This window comes from Grammomys surdaster, unplaced genomic scaffold, assembly GCF_004785775.1.
Source record: "Grammomys surdaster isolate TR1022 unplaced genomic scaffold, NIH_TR_1.0 191, whole genome shotgun sequence".
Taxonomy (NCBI): Eukaryota; Metazoa; Chordata; class Mammalia; order Rodentia; family Muridae; genus Grammomys; species Grammomys surdaster.
The window spans coordinates 16,847,575-16,866,705 of NW_021604636.1; the positions used below are offsets into that span (position 1 = coordinate 16,847,575).

Sequence of the window (19,131 nt, forward strand, 5' to 3'; positions counted from 1 at the left end):
AATATTCTATACTGGGCAACTAATAAGGGGCTTGTCACTGGGAGAGGCTAATTCTAATAAATTTGTTTTCTTACAGATTAATCCATTTACTGTAATTAAATCATTTGATTTATTTTTTCACTACAAGCAACTTTTAATTACTTGATACAGATCCAAAATTATGGCTTCTCACTCTCTCTTCCTCTAACTTGAAATAAAAATATACCAATCACCTTTCATGACCTGTCTACCAGAAAAACATGATAATGAAATCATATTTTGATTACTTTTTACTATTAAATTCAGCTATGATTAAGCTTTCTTTCCTAATCATTATATTGCTTTTTCTTATTATATAAGCTTTTTCTTTTTTAAAAAAAAGAGTAGAAGAAATAAAAAAGTATTCATTTCCGGCCGGGCGGTGGTGGCGCATGCCTTTAATCCCAGCACTTGGGAGGCAGAGGCAGGCGGATTTCTGAGTTTGAGAGTTCGAGGCTAGCCTGGTCTACAGAGTGAGTTCCAGGACAGCCAGGGCTACACAGAGAAACCCTGTCTTGAAAAACCAAACCAAAAAAAAAAAAAAAAGTATTCATTTCCAAATGTAAAGTTCTTACAGTTGATTTATAGTCAAGGTTTTCCAAAACCTCTTATATTGTGGTGTATTCTCTAAATTTCTTTACTAAGTTACAAGGTGTATTTGAAAAAGACATATCGACTGAAACAACAGGGATCAGTGGTAGTATGTTTAGCATGCTTACACAGGTGATTTTGATAGAGCAATTAAATAAAAACAATAAGTAAATTTTAAAAAGATTTGATTTAATCTTTCAATATTATGGAGAATGTGGTGTCACAGTTGGTAGAACTGTGTTGTAAAGTAGCCCTTCAGTGGTCAATTTAACATGTCATATCACTGAAGCCATGAAACCACATTAAAAAATGAAGAATGCTGTCCTAGTATTTTAAGAATAGGACATGTGGTTCTTTATCAAAAAATTTTCAGTAAGAGCATAATTCACAAATGACAGGTTTCAAACGAGGTTTTAAAGCAATTTCAAAAGATTTAAGTGAGAAATTAAGGTATTGTTAAGCAATATATAACTCAACAAGTTAAACTGTGCAAGTAGGCATACAACTAGTCATTCTCCATTCTTAGATATTTAAAGTGGTCTAAAATTGTTCAGAGGTCTTTCATTAGGAAAGCAAGAAACCTTCTTACAATGAAGGCCACTGTAGATTTAGATATATGCTTTATGTGTGCCTTGACCCAGAGACAGGGTAAAGATGGCATACTGAAGCACACACTCATTTCACTGAAAAGCAGGAATTGTGTTTATAGGTGTGGCAAACAATGGTAGACAACTGGAAAGTAGCAAATTTCCCCAGTATTTATTGTGAAAAATTCAGCCTGTGAAGAATAGTGCTACATGGTAACAGCGCCAGTGGGGCTGGTAACTGTATCCCTAGTCTCCAACACTTCTACATAAATGACCCACTTTCAGGCTCAGTAGTTTTTCTGTTTTCCATTCATCACACTTTTGACATTGACTATATTTATTTATATTTTATTCAATACCCAAAGAGCAGTTAGAAAGCGTTAAGCATTGTGCTACCTTCTAGGAATACAAAGGTAGTAAGTGTTATAGTACCAATATCTGTGTCTTCTCAAGCTGAAAAATGTGACCCTCTAGTTTAGTTGATGTTAGTTAGCATCAGGAAGTTAGTATTTGAAAGGTGATCAGTTCATGGATAGAGGTTGGTGAAGGAGATTAGTGGGTCTGAGAGGGATCTGCTCAATTGTGCAAGCTTACAGTGAAAGGACAGGCATGTACGGAACAGCAGGGGACGGCTCAATAGATACTGCACATGAAGCTGCCTTGATTTGGAACTTCTCAGACTTAGGAACAGTAAGTAATACGTTTCTCTTCTTTACAAGTCATGTAAATTCAGTAGCCTACACAGAGTAACAGAACAGCTAGTAATATTTTGCATTAAGGTGCTTATGTGGAAGCTTGAAGATAAAACTAAAAATTGAGCCATAATTTCACTGTAGAACAACATCTACTGTATAACTGCATATTTCAGTTACTTGTATCTAGAAATGCTAAAGAGCACATTAATATAGTTTACCATAGTAAACAACAGTGTATCACCACTCCATTTTTACAGCGTGTTTTGTCAGATTCCAATGTACATATTTTAACATATATATTTTAAATATATATATTTTAACATAGATTATACATATATTTTATTTGACAAGTGCTATTGTGAGTCTCACAGTGATACTAATAGTCACAATATAAAAATGTCAGCTTTTACTGAATATAATTGATAAGTAAATGTTAGTAATCTTCATAGTAACAATGTGAAATGAATAATATTTTCTTTGTTTTCTTCATTTTTATTACTTTTAGTTTTTTACGATCCAGTCATTGCCCCCCTCCTTGTCTGTCTTCCCATAGTTCCTCATCCCACTCTGCCTTTCCATGTCTCTAAGAGGATGTTCCCCCGGCCCCTGCCTGGCCTCCCTTCTCCCTGGGGCCTCAACTCTCTAGAGGGTTAGGCTCATCTCCTGCTGAGGTCAGTCCAGTCCTCTGCTGCATATGTGTTGGGGGCCTGGGACCAGCTGGTATATGCTGCCTGGTTGGTGTCAGTGTCTGTGAGATCTCAGGGGTCCTGGCTAGTTGAGACTGCTGGTCTTCCTATGGGGTCACCCTCAATAAAGGACTTACAAAATACTGGAGATCTAGTTAAGTACTATCTCCAATTACCACTTCATTTCTCTTTTTAGACTCATTATCCTTATTTCTCCTCAGAGGTAATCACTACCATTATTCTGGACTACATTTGTTTACTTTTATGTATCTATGTAAGCAATATGTATATTGTTACATCTGTATTTCAATTATATACAATTCAACAACTTGCTCTTTAGGATTTATCATTTTTGGGGAAAATATATTACTTCTAAATATTTTCCATGTATTAATGTATCTTGTTTTCTTTTTTTGAAAACTTTATATATAAAATTTATTTATCTTTATCTCTTCAGATAGTTGTATTTCTGTTGTAGACATACAGACTCAATTCATTTAGTATGTTTTATTGAAATTTAGGTGCATACTTGCGTATGGTATATGTGGGCACATATGCATGTGTGTGGAGGTCAGAGGACAACACTATGAAGTTGGTTTTTGTGATGGTTTGTATATGCTCGGCCCAGGGAGTGGCACAATTAGAAGGTATGTCCTTGTTGGAGTAGCTGTGTCATTGTGTGCGTGGATTATGAGACTCACCCTAGCTGCCTGGAAGTCTTCAGATGAAGAACTCTCAGTTCTTCCTGCACTATTCCTGCATGGATGCGGCCATGTTCCCGCCTTGATAATAATGGACTGAACCTCTGAACCTGTAAGCCAGTCTCAATAAAATGTTGTCCTTACAAGAGTTGCCTTGGTCATGGTGTCTGCTCACAACAGTAACTCCTAACTGAGACACTTTTCCTTAGACTTTTATGTGGTCTCTAGAGATAGAACTCAAGTTGCCAGGCATGCACGGCAAGCTTTTACGTGCTGAGAGACTCACCAGTGCCCAAACATTAAATTTTAGGATTTGAGCTTGATTGGTTATTTTGTTCTTACTATACAATCATTTATATACTGGCATAACATTTCAATTTTGGGCTATTCTTAACATTACTTGTTTTTTTGCAATTATACACACACACACACACGCACGCACGCACGCACGCACGCACGCACGCACACGCACGCACACTGAAATGGTCTTTGATCCAAGTCTCTATCCACTATCCTCTCTTCCCACTCAACAAATCCATTTTTTCCCAGCTTTTCCTTCTACTTTCATAGTTTTATTTTTTGGTGACCCACTGAATTTAATTAGGATTTCTTACATGGGCAGAGTTGGAGAGCTATTTATTTGAAGAACTGAGCTACTGAGGAACATGATTCTTGTTCCCTGAGCCCAAATATTTTCAACTGTATAGACACTGTTGATTGTTCTAGCCTAAAATTTAGATTCCTGCCTGAAATTACTTCTTTGTTCTAGCTTAATGTCAGATTCTTGCCTGAAGCCCACTTCCTTGTCCTTGGCTTTGTTCTTAAACAAACTGTATTGCTTCTAAATATTTTCCATGCATTAATGTACTTGTTTTCCTTTTCTTGAAAACTTTATATATAAAATGTCCTTATTTTTATTTGACGTATGAGTGTTTTGATAATATACATGCTACATGTGTGCAGTGCCTGCAGAGGCCAAAGGAGGATATCAGAACTGGAGCTAGTGACAGTTCTGAGCTGTCTGCCTTGTGCGTGCTGAAAACTACATTTTTGTTCTCCACAAGATTAGTTAAATGCTCTGAGCCATCTCTCCAGCTCCTTTTTTTTCAAGTATTAAATCATTACCAGTTTGTATTTTTTCCCTTGGACACTTTTGTATGGTATTAAATATTTTCCCCAAATACTACTTTCAATAATTGGGATGGATTTTTGGGAATTTAATTACTTTCATTTATTTTGTTGACATAGCTTTTCTCCAAGCTTTCATAGCCATAAACAAATCTGGTCAATGTTCCTACACATATAGCTACGTAATCTTAATAATCTACCCAGAATTCTTTGCTAAAATAGAAGTGTATAGGTTTGGATCCTTCAGATATTCCTTAAATGTATAAAGAAATCCTAGGAAAGGACTTATGGTAATATTTCTAAAACTTCTGACGCCTATACATTGCATTCTTTTGTAAAATATTAAAGTATGTTCTACTTGCTTCTAGAACTCTGGTAATCTTATCTCTTATAAAGACTGACCCACTATCTGAGATGTAGTCATATATATTTATTAAATAGTGCAGTATAAAACCTGAAACTTTCTCCTGTATTCCAAAGTTAGCATTTTAATATTACTATGCTTCCAGAAAACCTATTTTCCATAGCCTGCTTCTCTCCTTTTCCTTGGAGACCAATCTTGTTTATGTGTCTTCATGAAACTTCAGGAAAACTGGTAAAAACAGAAAAGACTGTGATATTCAAGCTAACCCCTTGTCATTAGCATTTGGGATCTAAGATTCAGTTTATGCCCCAGGCTAATCTGTATTTTTTTCGCAGACAGCTCTGTAATGATGAAAGCCAAATGTGTGTATTTATGTATATGCGTGTTCTGAGGGAGATCACTGCTATAATTCTACCAATGTTTTCATTTTTTTCCTGCTTCCTTTCAGTATGCAAATCAGTGTATAAAAATTCACTTTGAGTTTACAGTGGCTTGATTTCTTTGTTGCCCTGGCTTCTTCTGACCATTCAGAATTTAAGCAAGATGTTACTTCCCCTCAAAACCATAATTGATATTACATATGAACACTCCTTTATCTGTAATTAATTCACTGATACTTTTATGTCTATTAGCAGTATTAATCTGTTTACCGACTCTCTTTTTACAGGGATATAAACACTGAGCGGAATCTTGACTCACTCCATCCTTCCTATATTCATAGTTCTGATATTAATTCCTGTTGAGTGTGCATTTTATAGTCAACATGATTTTATATCCTAATTTTTATCACACGTATGATACCTTTTAACATTACAGGTCTAAAATGAGAGATGTTTTAATGGAGGCCAATGACTGCATGCATGTTGATAAAATCCAAGCCAATGAATTTATGCATGCTGATAAAAATCTAAAAAGCATCTTTGTCCTTTAGATTTCTCTTTAAGGATCTCTCAACTTCTGAGTAACAGCATAAGTACAGAAGACAAGACTTCTATGAGGAACTTGCGAACTATCAGTTTTATTAAGTAACATATTAATTGTATTAATAAACTAGAAAATGAATGCAGCAATATAAAAATTATGCTTATATTTTAACAGGGTGTAATTAATACAACAGCCCTCCTTTTTCAATCTGTTTTACTTATGTTCTTGTTAACATAGGAGTAAACTTAATATGTATTAATAAATGTATTTTAAGTCACACTCAAAAAACTATGAAAACTAAATATCTGAGATTATGACATCATTAAAGTACTAAATAGCCATTCTTCATAAAAGTACTTAAAATGTCATAAAGTCATTGGAATAAGGTCAAAGAAACTTTATTAACAGTAAACATAATGAATTGGCTTTTGCATAATAATATTCTGTATCAATGCACATAACTAATTTGTCTCATGCTCAGTGGATGACCTTAGATACAGGATAGTACAGAATTAACAGCAGATTATTATGCAGGAAGAGACTGTAGGTTAAGTAAAATGTAAAAATTATATATCATACAAATAAATCATTGCCAAGCTTTTTAAAATACAATTTTAAGCTTGGCTCACAAAATATTTATAAGTAGGAAGGAAGTCTATTCCCATCCTGCATTGGCAAGACTGAATGCTTCATTTTTCAAACTGATAATAAGTTTCATATAGGACAATCCTCTGTGCTTACATCTCAACATTCACATGCACAACATGAATGTGACTGGAATAAAATACATTATTAGCACTATAGAGAGTTGTATCTAAATGACTACAACATAGTTATCATTGGACTGAATACTAAAGAAATAACCACAACCTTTCTACTATTTGTTAAATTAGAGTAGCCATAGACCACACTTTCCAAAATTACCTTTTCATAAAATATCAATTATTTAAATGTGTCCTTTATCGCACATATCCAGTCCTTGTCAATCTTCTCATGTTTATTCAAGTCAAGGATTTTTATTTATGATCATCTTATCATCTCTCATTTTTAAAGAAATCTTTGAAACATATTAACCCATTTGTATTACTTATTACTTCCATTGGTAGTTATTATGATTTGGCTGCCACTTCTTTTAATCGTATCTTTTTGATATACCTTCTGTAAGAGATCCCAAAACCCTATTCCAGGCTTTGCTTCCTCCAGCAAGCAGCAGCATAATTGTAGTTTGTTAATCAGTTGGACCAGAACATCCTCAAGAAGTGTATCTTTCCCTTGTTGACAACTAAGGTTCTCAAATTCTAGATGTTCTGCTTTTTCAGAACAGAAAGTATTAAAGTTCCCAACCTGTGTGGCTCAGCCATTAAGAATACTGGCTGTTCCTGCAGAGGAGCAGGGTTCGATTCCTAGCACCCTCATGGTGGTTCACAATGGTCTGTAACTCCTGTTCTAGAGAGGAATCCAATGCCCTTTTGTGACCTCTGTGAGCACCAAGCATGCAAATGGTGGTCAGATACACCTGTAGGCAAAATACCTATATGCACAATATAAAAACAAAAACATTAAAAAATAAAAGTTTATAACATGAGAATGACATGTTAGTCATACAGGAAGGACATACATCACAAATCTTAAGGCTCTGGGATAGGATCAATAGAGTTTCGGTACTCTTCTGAGTCAAGGTAACATGTATGGCCAAGAATATTACTTATAACCAGGACAATGACTTTGGCTATAAAATTTTAGCAAATCCCATGTTTGAGTCATACATAGAAACCTTAAATTGTTGGGCGGTGATAGCACATGCTTTAATCCTAGCACTTGGGAGGCAGAGGCAGGCAGATCTCTGTGAATTTGTGGTTAGCCTGGTCTATAGAGAGTTCCAGAACAGCTAAGATTACACAGAGAAAATATGTCTTGAAACCAAAAATCAATCAATCAATCAATCAATCAATCAATCAATTCTATCTTAAATTATGTTTGACATATTGCAAGTGGCCCCACATAATTTTGTGATTTCACTGAGCCTTTGTTATCTGCAGTGAAGTGTGACAGGTGTGACACGGCTCACCGGTATATTTCTAAACATCCAGAAGTCTCATGCTTCTCATTCTGTTTCTTAGGAATGCCACTATCTTATCAACAATCTCAGCTAAGTTTCTTGCAGTTGAGAAGGGATGTGGACAGAAAGAAGCCCAACTGTCTGTCCTTCTCAGCTGAGGACTGTCAGGAAAATGAATGTAGGGACCAGTTTTTGGAATAGGGATGAGAAGACTCAACTGATTGGGTAGTAAACTGCAAATCTACAGAACTGTTCGTATAACAGCAGCTAAAACCTACACTGGAGATGATATAAAGGCTAAGACATAGTTGGCTTATAGAGCTGAGAGGGTAGTTAGTACTACTGGTTAATAGTGTAAGCCTGAACTCTTATTTCCTCATAACATAGAAATTGTAAGTGTAGACTTTGTTCTTGGAAAAAAGTTACCTTCTATATGCTTAGAACATAGTCGTATTCAAATCATTACTTATGCGTCAGTATGACAACAGGAGAGCAGAAGGCTCCCAATTACTAATGCACAGGAACAAGACACTAGTGTCCTCCAAATTATTACTGTATGTTCTTTGGTAACAGGAACATATTTTCTTTATTTTTATTTTTTGTACAATAAGCAAACATCAGCTCTATAATTGGGAAAACATTATTTTAAAAACCTAAGTATAGTATCCATAGAACAGGGAATTCATGGTTTCTGCTCCTCAGAAGTACCAGGGAAACTGTTTAATGGAAACTTTCATAAACTTTGTGCTTATGACTGTGTTATAATTTATTTTTATGGCTTTTTTTCCCTAAAGAAGGATAGGATAAACAGAAACAGAAGCCCTTAACCTGGATGATCTGAATGAAGAAAAGCTGAGGCTATCTGTTTGCTGGCTTCTAGATCGCCCTGAGATCACTCCTACATTTCTGCTTGGATTTCATTTTCCCACCCCAGCTTCTTGCCCATCACCAAAGTATTCCTTATTTGTTTCATTTTTTAAAATGTCATTCATTTTTTCCTTTCTCATTTTCCAGTTTTTGTGTGACTTCATGTTTATATTAGTGTCCTAGTTTCATTTCTGTTAGTATAAACAACATGACCACAGTAATTTGGGGAGGAGAGGGTTTACTTCACCTTACAGCTTACAGACCTGCATGAAGGAAGTCAAAGCAGGCACCAGGAGGAACTGAAGCATAGATCATGGAGGGACATTGCATGCTGGTTTGTTCCTCATGGCTTGCTCAGTAAGCTTTTCTTTACTATGCAGGATTCCCTGCCTATGGGTGCCACCACTCCCCAAGGGCTAACCCCTTCCAAATTTATCATTCATCAAGAAAATGCCCTACAGACTTGCCTACAGGTAATCAGATGGAGACAGTTTTTCAATTGAAGTTCCTCTTCCCTGATAATCCTAGTTCAAGTCAAGTTGACAACCAACCAACCAGCCAGCCAGCCAGCCAGCCAGCCAACCAAAATAACAACAAAACAATAAAAGCCACCCCCCCCAAAAAAAAACCAAACCAAACCAAACCAAACCAAACCAAACCAAACCAAACCAAACCAAACCAAACCAAACCAAACCAAACCAAACCAAACAACCAACCAAACAAAACTCAGGAATCTAAGTTCCCTTGTAATTTGCTCTCGAAATATCCAGCTCTCTTTTATAAGAGTTAAACACAACATCTGGCTATCCTTTTGTCATTCTACCTGGTTGCAAAGAAAAGAAACGAGACCCAGAACTCCCCCTTGTAGCCTTCTTTTGTAACTTCACAAATATAGAAAAGCATGTGGAAATGGAGGGTCTGCATGTACAAGTAAACAATTTCTTTCTTAATAGGAAAACTGAGCAATAACTGGTCTCAACTACATATATTTAAATCTTTTTCATAATTAGTTTTAAAAATTATAGGCTACCAAAAGGTATTTATAAACTAACAAATTCACTATTATATACTGAAGGAAAATTATCTGTGATATATCTCTACATGTTAATCCTATTATATTACCTTTTTGCTTTTCTGTATTACGAAGACTGTCATGAAGAATAGTGGTAACAGATCCTGGTGCATATTTATATAAACACACAAGATAAAAGTGGTAGTTTTTGCATTTTATTCTTATATGAATAGTATTCTGGCTACTTCAGAGGCAAGTTAATTTATGAAGGGCAAATTATTATTGAAAATAATCATTTAGTCATTATGTAGCTACTCAACAGCTTATCCATCCCATCTTCAAGTTTATCCATCCCCTCTGTAACCATGTTCCATTTGATCACCATCTTTTTCAGTACCTTTCCACAGCTAACCCTGCCAACTACCATTTTACTTTTTATTTCTGTGAAAAAATTTTTTTAAATATTTCCCTAATGAGTTAGACAATAAGGTATTTATACTTGTCTAACTTTTGCACTTCAGGTAATATCCTCCACGTTGTTGCAAATGGTAGAATTTTGTTCTTTGTAATGCCTGTACTATATTCCACCCTCCTGTGTGTGTGTATCACATTTTCTTTATATGCACTCAACTGCTTATACATACATATGCACATACTCTGTATCTACAATCAATATGTAAGTAAGGAGATCTCCTCCACACACTGATTCCATCCTTTGGAATGAGACTGCTATGTCAGATAACAGTTCTACTCTAGTGTTTGCTTTGGGGACTGTCATATTAAGTTGCTTTTTCACCAACAGTATGTAGGATTTTCATTTTCCACATCTACAGCAGTACTTTTGTCTTTTCAATAACAGCCATGCTTGTTGAGGTGAAGTGGCATCTCGTTATGGTTTCAAGTGGAATTTCTGTAAGTCTTCCTTTGAAAAAGTATTTTTCCTTTTAAAATTGGATTACTTATTTTGTTATGGTTTTAAAAACATAGGTTTTGCAAATTAAGCTTTCTTCAGTTTGTATAGTTGGTAAATACATATTCCCATTCTGTAGGTTGCTTCTTCTACTTTTTGATTATTTTCTTTGTTGTATAAAGAAACAAAGTGCAAACAACACTCTAGTTTAGTGCAGCCTCATCTGTTTTTGCTTTTGTTATCTGCTCTCTTAGATTTTTCTTCCACACGCTGATTCTGTCCTTTGGATATATGGCAAATGCCATTAAGTATTTCTTCTAGGTTTTCTTGTAGTAATACAAGGTTAGGTGTTGTGTTTAAATATAAAACCATTTTAAATGAAAATCAGGTTACCCTTAAAGTGAAAACATTGCAGCAACTTTGTCAGTGAGACACTCATTCAAGACAGTGTCTCAGCATATGTACAAATCACTAGGACCACTCAGATCCACTCAATCTCCAGACAACATAATTAGAAATTGCATAACTGGCACTTGAGAGGCAGAGGCAGGCGGATTTCTGAGTTCGAGGCTGGCCTGGTCTACAGAGTGAGTTCCAGGACAGCCAGCGCTACACAGAGAAACCCTGCCTCGAAAAAAAAAAAAAAAAAAAGAAATTGCATAACTGTGGTCTAATAAGTTTTCTCAAGAAACAAGATGAAGAGAATAGAGAATGCTTTTGTATGTACTTTAGAAAGGGATCCCCTAAAGCATACAAACTAAATGAAATAAATGATGTTTTATTGTGTTTAAGCTCAGACATGAGAAACAAAATGAGTAGTGATGTCTCCAGATGTATGAGATCATACATAGTGTCTTGAGCTAGAATCATTTTTGGATGGTATTGATACTCATTGGAATGCTGAAAGTGGGTGTAAAAATGTGCTTACCAAAGAGAATTTGAGCACAAAGTAGTCAAGTTAAAGACTGCGGAGGCAACTTCAAAAGCCCAACATGAAGCATACAGTAACTCAGAGGAAAAATCAATAAAAAGCCAAACCTGAAGACAATAAAGTCTCTAACATATAAATTAAAGAAATATACTGGTTATAAGCAGGAGGACTTTAGATAAAACCTGACATACAAAAGTGTTTGGCTTATATACAGGGTTTATAAATAATAACAACAATAGAAATTTAATTGACAATGTTTAAATCAAAAGACTTCAATGAAAACCACAATTCTTGTTTACCTGAGAAACTGGACAGTGAGTGTGGTAAGAGTGGGTGAACATTCCTGCCTCGCCACAGTTATCTGGAGCAGAGCAGTGGCTGCTCCTCCAGAAGGGGCTTGGCTGTCCAGCTGACTTCAGGGGCTTCCTGCTTCATTCCACCATTCTGATCTCTGTAGGCGATTAGGTTTCCAACTTCTGGAATAGAGAGGACTTTGAGATAAGGGCTGAAGCACCCACTTTAGCTCTGATAAGAGTCAAAATTAAATTTTATTCCTTATTTAAACTATATTTGCATTTCCTTAAAAGGATGGAGGGTGAGCTCTCTGTAGGCCAGCACACATTTTGTATGTAAAGAAATACCATTAAACCAGTTAAAAGCCATAAGCACACAGGTAACTGTCTTACTAATGATGCTGAGTTGTTCCCTCAGCCTGGAAATTTTTGAACCAATGACTACATAGACAAATGCCCCCTGCCCCCAGCCATTATCTTCTACATCCTCACTGTTACAAGATTATAGACCAGTATCTTGGTATACCAAATTTGTGTGAAGCACTATGATGGCAAATGGGAACCCAGATACTAGGAGAACACAGTCCACATTTTAAGGTACTTGCTACATGGGAAGAGAATGGTGAGGAGTTAGATAGCCAAATTAGCATTTAATGTTCCTGGCCATGGTAGAGATGAGCATGGAATACTAGAAGCACATAGAGCTAGTCTAGTTTTCAAGGGTAAGAGTGGTAGTGGGCTATGGCTACATCTCAGCCTGCACAAGGTTAGACAGGAAAAAAAAAAGGTCACCAGGGGACTAGAGATTTCACTGAATTCATTCAAAACATTTCCAGTCCAAACATTAATATGAAAGAGTTTACATTTCTCTCTATTGATAACACTTCCAACACTGTACTCATTTTTAGCAGATAATCAGATATAAAGGTCTCATTTTATCAGACCTTTTAACTTTGTGATATGGTAAGGGATAAAGTTTTGACTATTTGCTTGATTTTTGAAATGTAAAATGATGATGTGACATTTTCAGGATATATTAATAAAGAATGGTTATTTATTTCAGTAAGAAAGGAATATTAAAAATATTAAAAATTAGAGCATATAAGCAAAAGTTGAAAAGGTATCTTTGTGCAACAATATCTGGGAGGTGGAGGTAGGGGGTTCAAAGTCAATCTTGGATACAAAAAGAGTTTGAGGCAAGCTTTGGCTAAAGGTGCCCCTATCTTACACACAAAAACGAACATTCAAACAAGTCAAAAGGGGCTAAACATAGGCCACAGTGTACTAGATAATGTAGTTTCAAGCTATAGGAGAAAACATCCTTCTGTATGAAAGGATTCCTGAGTGAAGCAAAGATTTTGGCTACAGTGCTAAACAGGTGAATACATTAATGATATTCGGATTATGTTATCACCTAGAAATATGTTGGACACTTTACACATACATATGTTAAGTCATTTAATCTTCATGACATCTTTACAAAGCAAGAGCTTTTTGTATTTTTATTATAGAGTGAAACTAGTGCTAGAGAAGCGAGGCAACCTCGCCGCCCGCCTTTCCAGCTTTGGTATAATTCATACCGACGTTCTTCACCCCCAGAGTTATCATTATCTAGCATTCATACTGTTTATCATACTCCTGTTTGTTTCCTCTGAGAAGAAGGCAAGCACTATAAGCACAGAGCATACAGTAGACATTATAACAGACAGAAATCCTTGAGAATTTTGCTTTGAGTTCAGTAACTTCTCAAAGACTAGCCTTGTAGCATGTCCTTCCGCCCAAGACACAAAGTACTTTACAAATGCTTGAGTTAAAATATTTTCCAAAAAATATTTTCTGAGAGGATCATAAATACAGCTGACCACTTCTAAGCATATCCTTGGCATGTTCATCACCCTCACTGTAAGTTAGGGGGCTACAGAATACAGTTCCTGTTTCAAAGAAAACTTAGGAGTTGAAGCATGAAGAATACCTGGGGCATAATATGATATATCCTTGTATTTCATGATATTCATTGCTCAATTGACAAAATTTATCTAAAATACTAACTCATTTTTCCTCCTAACCATCATAATAGAGGCCTAACTAAACATTAATGTAACGTTCATAATACTATACCATGAACTGGAACAGACCTGAAAAGGTTCCTTCCTGAGGACTAGCTTTGATGGTACCAGAAGGCACAATGCAAACTTCCAAAGGAAGGAAATAACTAATTGTCCTAACCAGCTCTGATGCCTATGAACCACAACAACAATCTCCATGTCCTGAGAAGCCTAAGGGTGGTATGCATAATTTGGTGGTAACCAAAAGCTCTCTAATTGGACTTAAGACTTAGTAAAAGGGAAATCATGATTGCCATCAAGAACCTAGCAAACTTTTCAGTGATAGTGAAGTCATGGATCCTGGAGGAGAAATATACCCTCTACTTAATCAGCATAGTTCCTAACTACAATCTAAGCACAAAGAACTACAGGCAACCAAGGATTGCTGAGAGGGGGAGAAATAGTCTTCCCCAGTGGAAGAACCTACTGATTGGCTATCTGATACCAAATAGTTAGCTCTGAAAACATACATACAAGTAACATTATGCATACTGAGCTGCTTGTTCCTGTACATTGAGGAATGTATGTAAGTACGTATGTAACAAATAATGAAGAGAGAGGCCATGGATGAAAAGAAAGGAAGGAAGAGCATAAAACAGGCACTGGAGGGAGGAAAGGGAAGGGGGAAATGATGGAATTATAATCTGAAAAAAGTAAAAGAAGTAATAAAAAGAATAATACTAGAAACAGTATTTCAGACCAGAGAAGAAGAAGCATAGCCGAGAGAATGTGTGAGGAAAGCAAATGGAGCTGTAATTACTGAGACAAACAATAGGACTAAGGACACAGGCAACAAAAACTAACAACAAAGGCTGAGTGCAAGCAACACACGGCTTAACTCATTTAACTTTCAATTTAATAGCCTTAATTTCTCAATTAAAAGACACAGGTTAGTTGAATGGATGAATTAATAAAAATCATCTTTCTGCTGTCTTTCAGAAATTCATCTCATCTTCAAAATAGGAACCACCTTAAAGTGAAAGGATGGAAAAAAATATTCCAAGCCACTGTGATCAGGAAGGAAGCAGATTTCTCTGTACTAAAATCTGACAGACTTCACACGAAAACAAGTCAGGAGAGATAAAGAAGAATAGTTAATTCTAATTAAAGGAACTATCAACTAAGTAGACATTATAATCCTAAACATATATGCACCAACTCAGGCACCAAATTCAACTCTAAACAAACACACCTCTTTTTATAAAAAGCATGTTGTTGGACATAAAGACAGATCAACTCCAGCTCAGTAAGAACAGCTAATTTTAGTACACCACTTACTGCTACAGCAGGCCATAGAAAAGCAATAAAAAGAGAAACACTAGAATTAAATGGCATCAATATAGGGACAGAGAGATGGCTCAATGGTTAATAGGGCTTGTTGGTTTTTGAGAGGACCTGTTCAGTTCCAGTACACACAAGGTGGCTGACAAGCTTCTATAACTCTAGTCTCAAGGTATCTGATGCCCTCTTCTGGCCTCTGTAGATATCAGGCATGCACAGAGTACTTACTGTACATACATGTAGGCAAAACACTTATAGACTTACAAATAAATAAATCATTAAATAGAACCATGCATCAAATTTATAAAAATGTATTTACAAACATTTCAAGGAAACACAAATGAAAATACATTCTAGACATCAGCCTATTAAAGCTCCTTTAAAATAGACTACACATTGGGACAAAAAACAAACATTAAAAAATACAGATTTGATGAACTTCATGCATCCTATCTACTGTAATGTAATAAAACTGAGAAGAAACACCAGACAAGTCTCTAGTAAGTACAGAATTATATGGAGATTACACAACTTAGTACTGAATGACAATCGTGCCAAAACACAAGCCAGGAAACAATCAATCAAACAAACAAAGAAACAAATTTAACAATTAAATAAAAATTGCAAATATAACACAATTGAACTTCAAGGAGACATTAAAGGCAGCCCTAAGACAGAAGTTGCTCTAAGAACTACCTTAAGAATTAGAAGACCCACAGCAAGTAACAATGATGCAACTGAAGAATCTGAAGAAACAAGAACAAAACCAAAATCCAGTAGATAGCAAGAAATAATAAAAATCAAACAAGAAATTAATAAAATAGATACACAGCTGATAATACAATTAATTAATGAATATAAGAGGTCATTCTTTGAAAAAATAAGATCAATCAGCCCAGTCAGCTGAAAGAAAGAAATGACCCAAATGAACAGAACACCAAAGTAATTCAGACTATTTTAAGCAAATTCTTTTTTTTTATTGGATGTTTTATTTACATTTCATATGTTGTCCCCTTACCCCAACCCCCCCCCCCCCAGGAACCCTCTATCCCCTTACCCCTCCTCCTTCTTCTCTGTGGATGTAACCCCTACCTACCCCCCCCACCTCCCACTTCCCCACCCTCAAAATTCCCACCCCCTGGGGTGTCTAGCCTTCATGAGGTCAAGGATCTCATCTTCCAACTATGCCCAGCAGGGCCCTCCACTCTTACATATTCAGCTGAAGTCCTAGATCCCTCCCTAAGTGCTCCCAGGCTGGTAGTTTAGACCTTGGGAGCTTTGGTTGGTTGGTATTGTTGCTCTCCTCCTGGGGCCGCAAACCCTTTCAGCTCCTTCACTCTTCACTCTAACTCCTCCATTGAGAACCCCATTATCAGTTCAATGTCTAGTTGTGAGCATCTGCCTCTGAATATGGCAGACTCTTGAAGACCTCTGAGGATACATCTATATCAGGCTCTTATCAGCATGCACTTCCTGACTTCCACATCAGCATCTACCTTTGGTGACTGCACATGGGATGGATACTCAGGTGGAAAGGTCTTCAGATGGCCCCTCCTTCAGTTTCTGTCCCTCACTTTGTCTCCATATTTGCTCCCTTGAGTATTTTGTTGCTCCTTCTAAGAAGGACCGAATCACTCCCACTTGGTCTTCCTTCTTCATGAGCTTCATGTGGCCTGTGAGTTGCATCTTGGGCATTTCAAGGTTCTGGGCTAATATCCGATAATCAGTGAGTGAATACCATGTGTGTTCTTTTGTGATTGGCTTACTTCACTCAGGATGATAATTTCTAGTTCCATCCATTTACCTAAGAAACTCTCGAATTCACTGTTTTTAATAGCTGAGTAATACTCCATTGTGTAAATATACTACATTTTTTGAATCCATTCCTCAGTTGAAGGACATCTGGGTTCTTTCCAGCTCCTGGCTATTATAAACAAAGCTGCTATGAACATAGTTGAGCATATGTCCTTGTTATATGTTCAAGCATCTTCTGGGTATATGCCTAGGAGTGGTATAGCTGGATCCTCAGGTAATGCTATGTCCAATTTTCTGAGGAACTGCCCGCCACACTGATTTCCAAAGTGGTTGCACCATCTTGCAGTCCCACCAACAATGGAGGAGTGTTCCTCTTTCTCCACACCCTCGCCAGCATCTACTATCACCTGAGTTTTTAATCTTAGCCATTCTGACTGGTGTGAGATGGAATCTCAGGGTTGTTTTGATTTGCATTTCCCTGACGACTAAGGATACTGAACATTTCTTTAGGTGCTTCTCGGCCATTCGAGTTTCTTCCGTTGAAAATTCTTTGTTAAGCTCTATACCCCATTTTTAAATAGGGTTATTTGGTTGTCTGGAGTCTAATTTCTTGAGTTCTTTGCATATATTGGATATTAGCCCTCTATCAGATGAAGGATTGGTAAAGATCTTTTCCCAATTTGTTGGTTGTCGTTTTGTCCTATTGACAGTGTCCTTTGCCTTACAGAAACTTTGCAATTTTATGAAGTCCCATTTGTCAATTCTTGATCTTAGAGCATATGCCATTGGTGTAAACCTAGATTTAGAGTCCATTAAGTTAGAAAATGTAAAGCATGAACAAGTTTCTTGAATCATCTAAACCACCCAAAGCATCAAACAAGTGATTATCAATTTATACAGACCCACCACAAATAAGGTCAATACAATGATATAAATCTTCTGTCATATGTAGGGTTAGTGGAGATCCTTTCCCAATTTTTACACTGTCATTTTGTCCTATTGATGGTATCCTTTGTCTTACAGAGCTTTTGAGTTTCATGAGGTCTCATTTATTAATTGTTGATCTTGGTGCCAGTGGTATGGATGTTCTCTGTTCAGGAGGATGTTTCCTGTACCAATGAGTTCAAGGCAATTCACTACTTTCTGTTCTATTAGATTTAGTGTATCTGGCTGTATGTTGAGGTCTTTAATCTATTTGGACTTAGGTTTTGTGCAGGGTGATAGATATGCGTCTAGGTGATAGATATGCATTTATTTGCATTCTTCTACATGCAGACATCCAGTTAGACCAGAATCATTTGTTGAAGATGCTCTCTCTTTTCAATCGTAGGGTTTTGGCTTCTTTGTCAAAAATCAAATGTCCATAGGTGTGTGGGTTTATTTCTGGGTCTTCAATTGCATTGATCAATCTGTCTGTTTTTATGCCAAAACCACAGCATTTTTATGATTATTGTTCTGTAGTACAGCTTGAAGTGTGGGACAGTAATACTTCCAGAAGTTGTTTCATTGCACAGAATTGTTTAGACATGCTGTTTTTTTTCCCATATGATGTTGAGGATTGTTCTTTCAAAGTCTGTAAAGAATTGTGTTGGAATTTTGATGGGAATTGCACTGAATCTGTAGATTGCTTTTGGTAAGATGGTCATTTTCACTATGTTAATCCTACTGATCCATGCATGGGAGATTTTTCCATCTTCTGAGATCTTCTTCGATTTCTTTCTTCAGGGACTTGAAGTTCTTGTCACTTTCTTGGTTAGAGTTACACCAAAATATTTTATATTAGTTTTGTCTATTATGAATGGTATTATCTCCCTAACCTTTTTCTTATCTCATTTGTCATTTGTATAAAGGAGAGCTACTGATTTCCTCTGAATCAATTTTGTAACCAGCCACTTTGTTGAAGGGGTTTATCAGCTGTAGGAGTTCTCTGGTGGATTATAGAGCTTAACAGAAAATTCTCAACAGAGGAATCTCTTACTGGCTGAGAAACATTTGAAATGTTGAATATCTTTAGTTATCAGGAACATGCAAATGAAAATGATCCTGACATACATCAAAATGGCTAAGGTCAAAAACTCAAGGTGCAGCATATGCTGGTGAGGATTTGGAGGAAGGGGAACATTCCTGCATTGCTGCGGGGAGTGCAAACTTGTTTAACCAATATTGAGAATAGTTCTACCTCAAGACCCACCTATACCCTGGGCATATATACCTACAGACCCAG

At 36.4% G+C, this 19,131-nt stretch overlaps 1 protein-coding gene across 4 annotated transcripts in view; it reads right to left on the reverse strand.

Annotated features, from left to right (window-relative positions):
• Mbd5 (methyl-CpG binding domain protein 5) overlaps positions 1–19,131 on the reverse strand; it is a 370,386-nt gene that overhangs the window by 64,409 nt on the left and 286,846 nt on the right. For 3 of the 4 annotated variants that reach the window (XM_028769177.1, XM_028769174.1, XM_028769175.1), the window contains one exon: positions 11,773–11,949. The exons of the other annotated variant lie outside the window; for it this stretch is intronic. The gene's annotated coding sequence lies outside the window, so the exon portion shown is untranslated. The remainder of the gene's footprint in view (positions 1–11,772; positions 11,950–19,131) is intronic. 4 annotated transcript variants of the gene reach the window in all.